Source organism: Aptenodytes forsteri, unplaced genomic scaffold (assembly GCF_000699145.1).
Source record: "Aptenodytes forsteri isolate BGI_AS27 unplaced genomic scaffold, ASM69914v1 Scaffold33, whole genome shotgun sequence".
Taxonomy (NCBI): Eukaryota; Metazoa; Chordata; class Aves; order Sphenisciformes; family Spheniscidae; genus Aptenodytes; species Aptenodytes forsteri.
The window spans coordinates 5,425,135-5,439,767 of record NW_008795037.1 but is presented as its reverse complement, the minus strand read 5'-3'; positions in this window follow the sequence as shown (position 1 = coordinate 5,439,767).

The following is a 14,633-nucleotide window of genomic DNA, read 5'->3' as shown; positions in this document are numbered from 1 at the left end:
CGGGGAGACCTTATAGCAGCCTTCCAGTACTTAAAGGGGGCCTACAAGACAGCTGGAGAGGGACTTTTTACATGGGCATGTAGTGATAGGACAAGGGGTAATGGCTTTAAACTGAAAGAGGGGAGATTTAGACTAGATATAAGGAAGAAATTCTTCACTATGAGGGTGGTGAGGGACTAGAACAGGTTGCCCTGAGAAGTTGTGGATGCCCCATCCCTGGAAGTGTTTAAGGTCAGGTTGGATGGGGCTTTGAGCAACCTGTCAAGTGGAAGATGTCACTGCCCACGGCAGGGGGATTGGAACTAGATGATCTTTAAGGTCCTTTCCAACCCAAACCATTCTATGATGGATAGCTAGAAGAAAAGAGAGTTTTGAACTTAGAAAAAGATTTTTTTTTTTTTTTATAATTATAGACTCTTCTTTCTGTCTTCAATGTCTCATTGTGATCAAGAATTTAAGATCTCCCTTTGAAAGACTTTTATATTAATAAACCATTTCAGACATGTTTAACCACTTCACATATAATAGAATTCCTTCAGACACAGAAGACATAAAAGTAATGTAATTTTCCTTGAGTTGTTACATCATCGTTTGAAGTATGCAAGCTCCACATTAATTGATACTTGAAAACACACGTAATTTGTCATTTCCAGATAGAGGGGAACCAAAACAACCCGCCTGTAAATGCAGTCCTGTTTGGGGTAGGTCTTTGGAGTGTGCTTCACTCTTTTTTTCCCTCTTTTATTTAAGTGACTTAGATCAAACATTCAAGCACCGTCTGTAACTAATATTGTTTCCTGGCCTAAACAGATAATTGCCCTTCTGGATGTATAAAAGATGTCTCACGGAGCAAAGTGAAATATCATTAATAAAGGAGAATGATTTACTCACGAATTCTTCAAGAAGTAAGATTAATAAGCCATCCCCTGGTGTTAGATATAATCTTCAGATCTCTCATCACTGCATGACTTATTTTTGCAACAACTGCACTATTCAATCATTAATCATTACACTCAGTGAGCAGTTTATCTGTGCTAATGTGCATGCTATACACAAACAACAACTCTCTTTTTCCTCCTCCTCCTCCATCAAATGTAAAGGTAGGCTCTACAGTGTGATGTGAATGAAATAAAATGAGGCTGCCGTATGATACATACGTTTTCATTCCAGATATAGCAACTTCAGTTAGAAGCTATCTCTTTCCTAATGAAAGCAAGATTGCATTTCAATGTGGAGTAATGGTTGTAAGGGAGAAAGCGTGTGTGTGGGCCTTAAAAATATATCCGCTGTCTTACCTATTCTTGTGCGAGTAGAGAAAAGGAGACACAGCTTTGGCTCTTACCAGTGTGCTGATAAGTTAACCTGCATTACCCAAAGCAGTTTAGCTATGCTAGCACAGAACTCTGTGTGGGCTAATTTGCCTTGACTTTAAAGCTATTTTTACGTGATGCAGTAGACCACTCCAGAGATGAACCGGAGAGGAGATGAGAGAACTGCTTTGTTTAGCAGTTGTTGGCTGATTTTGGAGCCTGCACGAACCCTGTGGGTGTTGGCAATCTGTGTGAGGTGGGGTGCAGAGTAGGTCCCCCTTCGGTTTTATTACTAAAAATGATATGGCAGTAAACTGAGCATTTTGCATACCAGAGGGTTTTGTCATAAGTAATAGAGCTCAACTCCATTAGCAGTGACAGAATAGCACATACCACCCAGTCCAGTTCAGAGTTTGTCTTCCAGCGAATTCCTCTCACTTTCACTTCATCTTTAGAAAACTGACTTCCCAGACAACTAATGAACTAAACTAGTAAAACTGTCATCAAAGAGGAGACTCATGAGTTCAGGATATAATACTTCTGAGAGACCGGGACCCATAATTATAATAAAAGAATAAAGATTATTAGCTTCATACAATCTGACATAAATGTAAAATTTATCTCTTATTTTAAAATCTAGTTGGTTTTTATATGCAGATAGCCACCACCACCCCCAGATACACAAATCAGTTTTGTTTTAATTTTTTTCTTCTAAGAACTAGCAATGACGATTTCTATTATTTTGTTGTTTTTCTTATTGTGGATGCTGGCAGCCATCCGACAATTCAGTTACAGCTGTATGCTTGTATAGATTAATAAAGTGCTCATGATTAGGAGTTCATTGTCTATTCCCGCAGTGTTCTCCAACAAAAAAGCAACTGAGGGAGAATGGAGCAGGGAAACCCAAATCTGGTCTCTAGAGTAGGTCTGCTATTCTGCAGGTAATCCTGCATCTGCACTGAGTGGAGAGGAGTGTGGTATGCGATGAGATGAATCCTGCACTGGCAAGGCCAGTGGATGAAAAAAACAACAGTGGAGGAAATGTCAAGTTTTGTTTGGCTCTTCTCTGCCCCTGCATGAGCCTTTTGGTGAGTGAAAGAGCTCAAGACTTCTGTAATGGAGAAAGATGGTCCGGTGGTGACCTTAAGAGATGGAGGGAAAGTGAAAACACATGGTTTTAAGTGATTGTTAAATTTTAGAGAGATAGCATGAAACAGGGAGGGGAAAAATTAAACATAGGAAATAGCTGTTGCATTTCCACATTACATGATTTTGAAGTAATTGAAACTGTTCTATTGATCTTGTTTTGTTCCAGTGGAGAACTTGGTTTTCAAAAACATTTTTATTCAAGCCAATATCTATATATAGGCAATCTTTCCTAATGACTGGATATTGTTTAGTAACTGGAAGGGAAATTTTGTAATTGTTGCCTTAAATGCCAGGCTCACCTTTCATGAAGAATCTCCAAGTGCTTTATAAATAATTAATATAGTAGTAGAGTAGCATTCTCATTGTGATGTTAAAGCAAGGTACAGTGTGTAAGTAAATCTGAACTGGCTCTGGGGAAAACCCTCTTTTATATGCTCAGGTCCCACAGATGAGGAATTTTAAGCTATTTTTTATCCGTTGGCTTTTTGGTGAGGGCATGCCCAGTCCTCCCATTGGTTTGGAGGGCTGCTTGGTCACCCTGTGACTCCTTCAGAGCCAGCTCATTTTCTGCATGCAGCCGGTGCTTTGTGGTGTGGCAGAAGGGCTCTGCGAGCCAAAAACCTCTCCAAAACTGCTGTTCTCTGCTGGGCGCTTCTGGTCCCGGCTGTCGCTAGAGGGACAGGGCAGGAATCAAAGCTTGGGCATCTAGCATAGCTTGCCGGGTGACTGCAGTTTTGAGCTGGATAATACATACCTATTTCAGCTATTTTTATTTCTTTTACTGTCTAATTAAATTAATGAGAGAGTATCCTCCCTCTCTTTCCTTGATTACTTACTTTGAGGGGATTCCTGAAGGTTTTTCTTACTGGCTAATGCCCATGGAAACTTTAACTGAGCATGCTTAATTATTCTGGAAAGACCTGACTCTTTCCTGATGAGGTACCTGACCCCAATAGCAAGGTACTTAGCCAAGTGAAAAATGGTCGCAGCGTCTCCATTTTCAGTAGGAGTGGTGGTACTGGCTTCTTCTCCCTTCCAGTGGATGCGATTGTCATATAATTGTCATATAATGTGATTGTCTAGCTTCTACCAACACCCACCCAAAAAGTGTGATAATTAAATGTGCACTGCAGCTATTGAATGACTTTCCAGTTGCAGAGAAACATGCCCTAGTTTGGATCAAGGGCCTCATTCAGATCCATAAGGTTTATGGCGGGTTCCCACAGTAATACCAAATCCCTGTTTGTGAACGAGAGAATCCTAGTTTGGTTCGTATTTACAAACCACACTGTCATTACCACTGATGCAGTATCAGCTATGATAATTATCACTGTGCCTTCAGCTTCAACAGAGCAGACATTTGTCTGATCCGCGTGGAGGGTTGCCAAGTTGGCTTGTGGTATACTTGCTGAAATTAGATGGCTTTTTTCAGCTTGGATTGCACCAACACCCACTCATGTTAACTGTGAAGGAATTAGTGTGGTTAAAATGACATTTCTGATGTTGTCTTATGAAATTTGAGTTCTGAATTATGAATTACGGTAATATGACTTCTGTTCCATTTAGTGACTCGGTGGAATGTAACGTTGAGATATTTTGACCTTTTTTGGCAATTGCAACTTGGAGAAGGTGGTAGCTGTAGATAAAATTAGAGGATACTCTCATGTTAACAAACTGAAAGTTGCAAAGTTTGGTTTTACAAAATAAACTTTCACTCTTCCAAGCTGCCTGGTGGTCTACTCTGGTTTGTGTTTTTTTTTCCAATATGCTACCTAAAAGTCCTTTCCCTTAATTTGCCTCGAGAAAACCCTCTTCACAAAGAATTTTTGCTGTGGTTTAATTTTTATTCAGTTGAAGAAAATAGAATTTATCTGATATTCAGAAGAGCAGTTTTCTCTAATAAGATTAGTTCGTGCACATGTGTGTCAATAGTAAGGGTTTTTTACAGTCTTTAGCACTATCCTCATTTCTTCCAGCTGCAGATTCTCGGGTGTTTTTACCAGTGGTTTTAGTGGGAGGAGGATTAAGCCAATGCTTCTGAAAATCCCAACTGGGACATTTTTCCATGTAATAGCCCGGAACTGAGCCACATGGAGAAATCAAGGAGTCTGTTTTCTCTCTATAATTGAGAAGACCTCTCAGGAGCCAGAGATACAGATGGGAGAAAAAAAAATCCTGGTTGTGTGCAGTCTGGTGAAATAGGTTTGTTGGTCAATAATTCTGGAAAGATAGCTTTATTTTTCTAAGTCAAGTCAGAATACAGATGGTAGGTGCTGCCTCTCCCAACCCAATCACTGGAGTAGGGCTTACAGCTCCCTGCTACAGCGTTGAATCTTGGGTGGGGTAAATATATGCACTGACTTGACCTCATGCGTTTCTTTTATAGTTCATTTTCATCACTGTCCTTTATGTTGGTCTCTGTGGGATCATGGAGCAGATCCAGCCTAAGCAGCAGAAGAAGGGCAGGATCTCCCTTGTGGGGCTGTTACGGCTGCATCCAAGCAAAGCCCCTTAATGATTCAGATGGATTCGCCTGGGCTTACGGTGGGAGAAGAATTCACCCTGCAAATAAAAAGCGATGACCGGTGTAGCTCACAGGAATACACTGAGCAACTTAATTATGTTGAGCAAAGGTTCAAGCAGTATCTGTAGGTAACATATGTGACTTCAGAGCCGGAGGTTCAGAAAAGTGGGTTCTATATTTTGGAAGACTGTAAACTTGCAGATGATAGCAGGCATCAATCTAGTTAACATGAAAAGTGAATACATCAGTTATCCCATGGAAAAGAGAGTTGTGTCCTATAGTTGACATCAATCACTGGAACGGATCAATGTTTTTCAATAAGAAAATGAACAAAGATACCATTTCTTGCCAAAAGGATGTTTCTGCTGGAAATAGCGGTTACTGGCAACTTTTTTGTTTTCATTGAAAACCCCATGACTGAAAATTCTTGATTTCCAGCCCGTCAGTTAAAACACAAAAACTTTTATAGAAAAAATTCTGTGAAAGCATTGTTCTCATTAATATCTTTTGTGAGAACAAAAACCATTTCCTGCTCAACTTAATAGTTTTTTAAATTAAGAATTTTTACCTGTGTTTCACTTCTAGGTAGGTTGTGCCCTCCTGTTACCGAGAGAGCTATGATATGGGTGTCAGCTCTAGGACATGCTGTGCTGGCGATCCCGTCTCAGATTGCTAACACGAATGTTTTGAAAGTTCAGGAGGACAAATTCAGATTCAGATGTGTGAAACTTCAGTGAGTTAACTTCACTGTTGTTTCTCTGGATTCATGAGGTGTAACGGGCCATGAATCAGTAATTTTAATTCACAAAAGAACTTGTTGTATCTATTTAGGTCCTCCTACCAGTGCTGTAAGAAGCAATGCCTATTAAGCTTTCTAAACTAGTTAAACTAGGTCAGAGTGAGGGAAAACTGTACCAACATTATGATTAAAAGGCACCAGTATAATGATCCTAGATAGCATTGTCGTCTTTGTTCCCATGAGTCACTGCCTAACAGTATGGTTCTTTTAGCTCTGTGACATCTTAAAAAAACGCTTTGTCCACATCTTTACAAAAAAATTATCAGCCCTCTCTTCCCCCTTTCCTACTAGATTATGTGTCGCTGCTGGTTTGCTAGAAATAATTGTGTACATTTTAATTTTATTCTGTCTCTGTTGCTCCTTATTTGAATTACTAATGTCCCTTCCGTTTCCTTCTAAGGATCTGTGTGTCGACTGGTAAGGACTGCATCCTTACCAAATGCAAAATAGTAGCTCCCCTGAAATGTTGCCAGGAAAATGTTTGCCAGGTTTTTTTTTCATTGGGTTGGTTTTTTCCCCCCTTTTCTGGTGGGGGAAGGGAGTAAATGAAGCACCCAGGATTTTATGATTGGCCCTAATCAGTTTTCATAACAATGAAAGAGTCCCTATTGCATGAATATTAAATTTTGATGAAGCTGGGTTTTTTGAGGCTGTAGATTTAAGACAGCTTGGTTACCAGAACTCCTCTACTCTGTGTCAGCTCTCAGTGAGATACTGAATATTATAATTTCTATATTTGCTGCTCAGATGTCATTTAATATTAATATGCAAAATACTCATTCCCTTTAAAAATAATGTTCTTATTGTATGATTTATTTGATGTGGAGCTCAGAGTTTTGTCTTTTCTCACATAAAATAAAGCACCTTTCAGAGGGAGATGATCTGTTTCTTCCCGTTCTTGTGGCACAAAATGTCAACATTCTTCCTGTCATTCTCAGACTCAGTGAACGGTGAAGCAAACATCAGGCCTGCTTGCGTTGAGAGCAGTGGGAAACTATTGAGTTTTTGTTTTCAGGAATGTGTACCATGAACCTGAAACGTTCAAGGATTTGCAGCCACTGCAAAAATTTCTTATTCATCCTCCTGCGACTCCTGAATTCTTAAACTTTGATTTGTAATTTTTGCCCCTCAAATTTGGTTCTTGCAGCTGTAGTCCTTGTGCTTGCAAAAAATACAGGGTCAGACTACTGGTATTATTCCTGCATTCGGCTCGTCATTTTTCACATAGTGGCTCTAGACAGAACTTGCTTTTTATATGTTTCAAATCTCTGGGTCTAATCCTATAAACACTTATATGCTACATTGCTTAATTGTAGCCATCTACATAATCCCATGATAGGTTTGATGAAACTGCTTACATAAACAAACAGTGGAATATATATATATATAAATGTTAACATTATGTGTTATCCTGCTCTACTAGAACTAGTGCAAAAATCTCATCCACTTCACCGAGAAACAAGTCGTCTGAAAAGGCATATGCAATTTAAGCTTCCCTGGGAATGGATTTAATTTAGAGCACTGCTTTTCTTGCAGGGGCTAACTGAAACACACTGAAATTTGCCGAGGGCCTAGCGGGAGTGAATAACTCTGGACTAACTTTGAGTATTTGGAAAAAAGCGGGTTTATGGAGGAATTTGAATGACAAGATTGTAACAAAACACAAAGGCACTGTCAATTACAAGAATTTGAATCTAGTGAAATGACCTGAATTGCAGCACTGCTAGAGGGAGCACTGGGGCTCAGGGAGAGGTTGAACAGCTGACTGTTCCCTCGGTCATCAGCTTCCCAAAGCTGGGGATTATTTGGACAGTTCTCCATGTCTTTGAAATCCAGAACTTGTTATCTGTTAATAATAGTATTAACCGTATATCATATTCATGTACATTTTGGAGGGTTTCCATGTTCTTCTTGAAGTTTGGAAACCAGAACTGGACAGCTTTTCCTAATAATTCCTATCAGTGTTATGCACAGGTGCATTATTTCAAACGCACTTTTTTTCATCCTTGATTCCTCTTGTTGGATTTGAACCAAATCCCATTGACCATGCAAGGAAGACTTGCAGTATTTGACTTTGTAACTATTAATATTCTTAGTCCTAAAACCCACTTTAAGATTTACAGGTTAGTTACCTGAAATTGCTGCCATTTTCCCTAATGTTGATGAATCAGGTTCTCCTTTTTAAAAAAGTGAAATAAGGTAAAGGCCTCAAGGTTTTAAATATTCTTGTAGACTATTATGAACTTGAGATTTACATCCACAGTCTTCGTTGACATCTACAAGTGCTATGTGTGTTTATTTCAAGCCAAAGTAGGATTTCTTGTAGTACAGCAGCCAATGCCTTTTTTCCCTTACTTGGACATGTTTTACAGTTGTTTCCTTTTAATATATCATTATGCCAAGAAATTTGAAACACTTAGTTCTTAACACAGAATACAAACCTTAAATGTGTTGGGGGCGGTATTACCAAACCTTAAATGTGTTGGGGGGGCGGTATTACTATGATTTTTTTGAAACCACACAAAAATTATGGCCAGCACTGTTATAATCCAAGGGAACACATTGGATTTAACAATGCAAATTACACATTTGGGGAAGGATTCTTTATTATTCCCTACAGGAAGAATTCAGAATTCTTATAGCATCGCTGTGCACCTCTCCATGGGCAAGGGGAATAAACGAAGCAAATTAAAGTTAAAGTAATGTTCGTTTTGTTGTTTGATTTGCTAGTAATCTGCCTCCAAAGCAAGTTCATGGCTTAATCGATAGTCTTTGAGTGGACAGCTATCTGGATAGTTGTCTACGGTCCAGTATGTTATATCAAGTTTTTGTCAGTGTCTCAGCCAGCTAAAACAGTTTTGGTTTTGTTTTTTTACTGTGATGTACCCTGTTTGTGAGGCTTTATGAGAAGGCTGTGATCCAGTAAAGTTACATTTTTAAGGAGAAGACAGAAGCAAGTTAATGAAGAGAAATAAATTGGCAAGCAAAGTGAGCAATGTGATATAGCTGTCATGGGAAGCTCCTGCTTCTTGGGGAGGTAGAAAGTTTGACTTAGGAGGTAAGGAGAGATAAATAGAAAGAAATAGAGAGGAACTGAGCTGGAAGGGAAGAAAAGGGAAAAGAGAAGAAGGGAAGCAGGTCTGGCAAGAAGTCCAGGTGAAGAGTCCTTGTACACTTGACACTATTGTCTACAAGTTGTGGTTGACTGAATCCAGCCCAGAAGCAGTTTATTTAAAGCAGCAAGGTGTTGTGGCTGGGTAGGTCCTGCTGAAGGACCAGACTTATTTTAGCACAGAGTTACTGGAAGACAAGCAAGGTTTTAGCTGTTCTTCCTCTCCCATCTCTGTTTGACCCTGCTCATTGTGGTACATGTTCTCACTGCGTGTGGTCAGGTTGCATAGCTGTGTAACCATCCTACATTTAGAACAGCTTTGTGTCCGGTCCCATTAGCTCATAATAACTGTGAGCCTCTTTCTAGACCCAAAATACTATCTCCACCCATTATTGTACCAGCTTCTTTGGCGCAATCCCCAGGAACTACTCTCCATCCCACATGGGGAAATGTAGGGAAGGAGAAGGTTGGTGGGGGCAGCACAAGGTAGAGGAAAGCCCTCTGGTTGCCTGAAGGTCCTTGCTATGGCTGACAGGCCTTTTTTAATCATAATGTGAAAAAGTTGTCTGTTAATTGCTTTTAATTACAAATGCAACGGGAGATGAAAGGGAACATGATTCTCTGTATTTGCGGTTGGGGAGCAGAGCTACAGGAAGACTAACATCCAGGCTCTCAGAGGAAATTTGTGGCAAGTCCAAGAACTGAACACAAGTCCTAAGTCCCCAGCTGTTGCTTTAACCACAAGAATCCTGTCATTCTACAGATAGACTCTAAATATATAGTGATAGGATGTTTATTTTAAATTCCAAAGCATCCCTCATTGAGAGACCTCATTGTCCTTGGCAAATATTTAGGGATCCTAAATACTCCTTAGGAATTTCTGGTGTAAGGGAGACTCAGACAATTCTGTAAATTCAGTGCCCTAATCACGTATTCTTAATTTTTTTTGCATATCAGAAGACTTACAAATACACGACTGTGTGAAGCCCTTTAGATTTGTGTGCCTGATCGTGGTAGCTGACTACACTAGTTAGGCGTGCATGACTGTATTCCAAAAGTGCATACAAAATCATCTCCACTCCTTTCTCCAACCCTACAAGGAAAGCTACTAATTTTGTAACATACTTCAATTTCCTCCAAGTGAAATCAGTGAGATAAGGATCTGTAAAAGCAAATGGTTCTTCTGATGCTACACGGTGTCATAAGTTAAAAGTCATTAAAAATCACATTTGCTTACATTTATTGAGCCTTACTTTCAAACTGTAGTGTGAGAGCAAAAAACTGTCGCATTTGGATCTGAGTGTGCCCGCATAAATGGGATAAATCTGCTCTTCCTAGATGCCAGTTCCCATGGTGGAAGAATTCTTCCAAACCATGCTCTGTGAAGAGGTGGGTAAAGGGCAGTTAATTGTTTTATTCCCAAAAGATACAGCTATGTTCTGTTCATGTTCTGGTTGAAGCTGAGTTGTTACCCTTCTCTACTTTGTGCTGACGTAGCTGCACCTGGAATAGTGAGTCCAGTTATGTCACTATTCTGTCCCCTCATCCCATCCCTGTTCAGGAGTGATGTGGAGGAACTGTAGAGGGCTACCATGATGGTCCAGGGCCCAGAGTACCTGACCTGCAAGAAGCAGCCGAAGGAGCTGATCTTGTTTTTTTTCTAGGTAAGAGGCTAAAAGGTATCTAATAGCAGCTTGCAGCTACTTAAAGGGTAGTTACAAAGAAGACAGAGCCAGCGCCTTCTCAGTAGTGGCAGAAAACATAGTAAGGGGCAATAGTTGGAAACAGCACAAATTGGGAGGTTCTGGCTGGATATTAGGAAAAATATTTCTCTAGGAGGGGACAAAGCCATGGCCAGCCTGATCTAGCGTTGGTAATGGTCATGCTTTGAGTGGGAGGTTGGACTTGAGACCTCCAGAGGTCTCTTCCACCCAACATTTCTTTGATTCTGTTACAGGGCATGAATATTTAGTTCATTGACTGCTTTTCCTAATTTATATTCTGAGTTTTTAGTGTGATTTTGCTCAAGGCCAGATTCTACTGCTTCTATGTTAAGAAGTTATTTTAATCCCCTGTAATCAATAGGACTATTTTTGGCACAAAGTTCTGGATTGCAAAATATGCAGATATCTGTATTGCAAATCCTAAAGGGGTTTGATTTCTTTCTTTTTTCTTTTTTTTTCCTTTTGTAAAACACTTGGCATGCTTAATGAATGAGCAAAAAAGAAAATTACTAAAGGTGAAGGAGCTTGATGAAACTTAATTACATCTCGTCTTTTAAAATTCATATACTACTTTCTTTTCTTTGAACACATAGTATGTTTCTCTAAGAAAGCGATAGTTGTGTGTGTCTGCGATTTATCTTCTCTTAACCCCTTCTTGTGACCTTTTACCTAAGTAACCTGATTGAAATCTCACTTTAACTTTAATTGACATTGAAAGAAAATTTATTTTTCCAGAAGCCAGGCAGATCAATATGAATTTGCACTCTGCTAAGTTTACTTCCTAGAGTTGTCTTGAAAACTGAAAGAAAGCTCTGTACGTGATGGAAAGCATCGAGTCTCTGTTGTTACTCTACATTTGCTGTGTTATGTGGGTTACCAAAAACATTTCAAAATAAACTGAGAAATGATAGTACTGCCGTTAGAGATGAAAGCAGCCCTTTAAAGTACTTCAGTTTGCACTGAAGAGATGTATGCGCTCCTCTTTTTGTGCTTGATTCAGAATTAAAAGGGATAATCGAGTTTGGACTGTGATTATTACTCCAAACATTTTAGGCTGTCCAATAAAACCACTGCTCTGATTAAACCAGAGAGTAAATTAACGGCTTTCAAGTACCTAGATCCCCAACATATAAGGTGGCATTAAGTGCACCTTCAAAAGCAGAAGTAAATAAGTTAACAGCAAATCTAAAGGGATCAGTTCTGTCATGGTTTAATTAGATGGCCAGAAAGAGCACCATGTCTTTAAGTGCAGCAAGGTCCTTTTTTTCTGAATGGATAACATTTGGCTAAATAGTGTGGCCTGACACTAGGTTTCATTAGGTGTAAATGACGTTGCAGAGCCTCAGGCTTTAAAGTGTCTTGAGGAGGTACAGGAAGGGTATTTTTCTTTCACCTGTCACCACTTATTTTCCTGAGCTACTGGCCGGTAGCCTAGCATTTTTAGCTAATGGGAATTAAATAATACAGCTGTAATACAAATGTTGTTTCTTGTTGCTTGATCTTATGTGGTAGTCATTAAAGTTTAAATAAAAATCTGGAAAGAGAGCCATATTTAAAATGGTTAAGGACCCTCAGCTAACTTTGGATTTTTATGGCCTTCTCATTATAGCTATTATACACTAACGCAACCACTAATGAAAGGCTTGGAAACTTTGCGTGGGATGAGGCTCATTTCAGGCAGGAGAAGGAAGTGACCGTCTGCTCGGAAATAGCTGCGTGTGCCAACCCAGTGCAGACCCCGCCTGTGTGTCTGCTTACTTTTCTAAATTAATTTACAGCTAGAGTCACCTCTGCTTTGTACTGGGCTGCTGAAGAGGCCACCCTTGTTACTGGCGGGAACCCCGTCCAGCCTGCCCTCTGGGAGTTGTCACAGTCTTCACTCACACGTCCCAATGCTCCAGGGCACTCACCTCTTCCCCCAGGGCAGGGCTTGGTCTACGGGTATTGCCAAACTGAAAGGCCTGTAGAGTCATTAGTTAAATCCTTCCTAGCAAGAGGCTCTGCTTTTATGGTAATGCACTCTCAGTTACACTATTGATATAATTTCTGTGTTAGTCTTTAGTATTTCTTCCCTGCAAAAAGAATTTGCTCAGTATAATACCTTTTGATTCTCATACTTCAATTTATTTGCTCACTTTATGAAAATTGTACATCCCAGAGAGAACAATTGTTGCTATTCCTGGTGAGAAATTTTCTGTGCTCCCCAAAAGAAAGCAATTTCAGTTCTAGCAAGGCATTGCAAAACTTGTTTGTGATTGCAGTGGTAGTAAAATAAATCTGCCTGCATTCTCGGAAGCAAGGGGGGATTTTTAGCATCTCTTTCTGGACACCTCTTTTTCTGTGCCCCAGGGTGCTCTCTGAGGCTTACACTGCTGTCTTCCACTGGCCTGCAAGAAGCCACGCTGCTTCTTTGTGCCTCCATCTTCCCATCTGTCAAAGAGGCATCGCAATGCCTACCTCCCTAGTTAAGTACTTTGAAGATTATTGATGTTGCAGCAAAGCTTTTATATAAGCATTTGATTCTAATATTTCTTCCTTCCACAGTATGTTTTATTCAGGCCAAACTCCTACTCACTTTCCTTACAGCTAATGGAGCGGAGAATCCTTTATTGTGGCTGGTCCCTGTTGCGGTCTGAGAGGTCTGTTTTGATATGTCAGCACAAGAAACTTTTCTTTTTATAATTACAGATTTTGTCAACCATTTTGACTGCTAATCGAGCTGCAATATGGATTATTGCCTTATTAGTAACACGAGCAGTTCTCCAAAACACACAGCCTGAGGCAGAGCCTCATTATGGAAGACTTCAGGCCAGTTTATTTAGCAAAGCTGTAAGGAACTGGAAGTAAGATCTTATACTGGGAAACATTGAGTAACCTTAACTGTAGGCACAGAGTCCTGCTTCCCTTAGGAACACACCCTATCCGTAGGTATTTTGCTGTTCATACATTACTGGTTTTATGTTAGGAAAGAATCCGCTAGCTGGTATTCAACCGATGCACAAGGCAGCCCTAGGGTCAGCCAGCGTGTTTAGGAAAAGGACTATGAGGTATCTGTCATAAAACCTGCCTTCTGAGGAAGACACTTGCCTCAAGAGGAAAGAGAAAAGTGGTCAGTGACATAATTTGAATGCAAAATTAAAGACTACTGCTGAACATTAAAATATTTCTTCTAGTTCCCCTGGGATTTTGCATGGAATTCACTGCGCTCAGTGTGAATGGCAGAGGGACTATATTTATACTTGGTAAATTGGCTGGATGGTCTCCTGAGATTTGAATTGTTTAACACAGAAAGCTCTTGGTTTGGGGATATTTCGTAGCATCCAGTGGCAAGATCCACCCACAACCCCTCAAGGGATGTATTCAAAAGAATATGTCTAATTTTGCATCATGAGTAGCTGGAGAAGAATACAAGCCAGGCATTCAAACTGCATGATTGAAAGAGCAGTAAAAAATATGAGATGTGAATAAAAAATTATTAGAAAGAAAGTCTTATCTTAAAAGCATACAGAATTGGACTAAATATTTTGATTGGTACTTCCTCCTCCCCTTTCCTGAAATAATTCTGTTCATGTCAACTGAAACGTTTCTCGAATTACGTTGATTTTAGTAAACATTTTCAGAGGGAAGAAAAACTGAACATCATTCCCTCCCCTCCCAAATGAAATATTTTGACTTCTTCAAAATGGCATAATTTAATGGCATTTCTTCCTCGTGATTATTGCTACCTAAAATATTTTAAATAATACCTATGTTTTACAAATATAAGTATAAATTAAATAATATGTAATTAAGGCAGCAGGTGAAATATTTTGTTTTACCCAAAATGTTTGTATATTTGCTGCAAATGCTTTGTTTTTAATCAAATAAAAGTTGAAAGTTTTTTGATTCTTTTCTGCCAAACGAACTGGCGTAACTGATACAGCTTTGACCCCGATCACTAGTGTGTCAATTTGATTCTCCAAATTTAGTAGCCTTCAAATTGCTTTAATAGCACTACAGCATAGTTATATTTCAG